The sequence below is a fragment of the Sinocyclocheilus anshuiensis genome, unplaced genomic scaffold (genome assembly GCF_001515605.1).
Source record: "Sinocyclocheilus anshuiensis isolate Anshui unplaced genomic scaffold, SAMN03320099.WGS_v1.1 scaffold1409, whole genome shotgun sequence".
NCBI classification, from domain to species: Eukaryota; Metazoa; Chordata; class Actinopteri; order Cypriniformes; family Cyprinidae; genus Sinocyclocheilus; species Sinocyclocheilus anshuiensis.
This window is the reverse complement of record NW_015549642.1, coordinates 298,714-299,631: the sequence shown is the minus strand read 5'-3', so window position 1 is coordinate 299,631 and position 918 is coordinate 298,714.

The window sequence follows — 918 nt, the reverse complement described above, 5'->3', positions numbered from 1 at the left end:
TCTTTTAACACAGACACACACACACACACACACACACACACACACACACACACACACACACTCAACATCTTACACCAATGTCTACCTTTGGCTGAACAGGCTGACTAAAACAAACTCCATTTTTACACACTTGTATTTCTTGTCCAACGTTTCCATTTCATAACCTTCCTTTGCCACCCAGTGTGCTAAACATTTAAGGTGTGGCAAAGTAAAGTATGATGTTAAAACACTAATCAGTCTTAAAGTGCATATTAAAGCTCTTTTTAATGACACCCTTCCATAGAGAGGGTTTAGTTTAACCATGACAACCTGACGCAAGGGAAAAAGCTGCAGAGAGGTGTTAGAGTTCTTAGCCCTATGCTAATGACCCTCGGGTTCTGTCTACTTTTCACAGAGGACTCGCATCTCGAGAAAGCCCTCATGAGCAATTGGCTCATCACAAGGTTTTCACAATGTTTTTTTAATCTACATTTCTCCATGAGTTTTACGAACCATATTCACATGCCTTTGTCATGTGTTCTACACACACATCAGGCACACAGAGGACAGTCCAGACATCATTTAGGATTACATTCCTCATTTAAGTGTTAAAGGCCTCATGTCAGTGTGGTCCTGCCTGTCTTCAACAAATAGGCAACATCTAATAGTGGAGAATATTCATATAGCATATGCTATAGCTGCTATAAGGATTTGAAAGACACTTATTTTGTCAGGGACTGTCATTGACAAATATTAAAATCACATTTTAACCATTAGAGACTCAGAGACTGCAAGTATACTTGATTTTCTTTGATTTATATATATATATATATATATATATATATAAAAGTGTAATGTTTTGAATAATGTTTATTTTTATGTTTTTACGTTTTCATTTTGATTGTAGTCAAAGTTGTCTCTATATAATTTCTATTCATT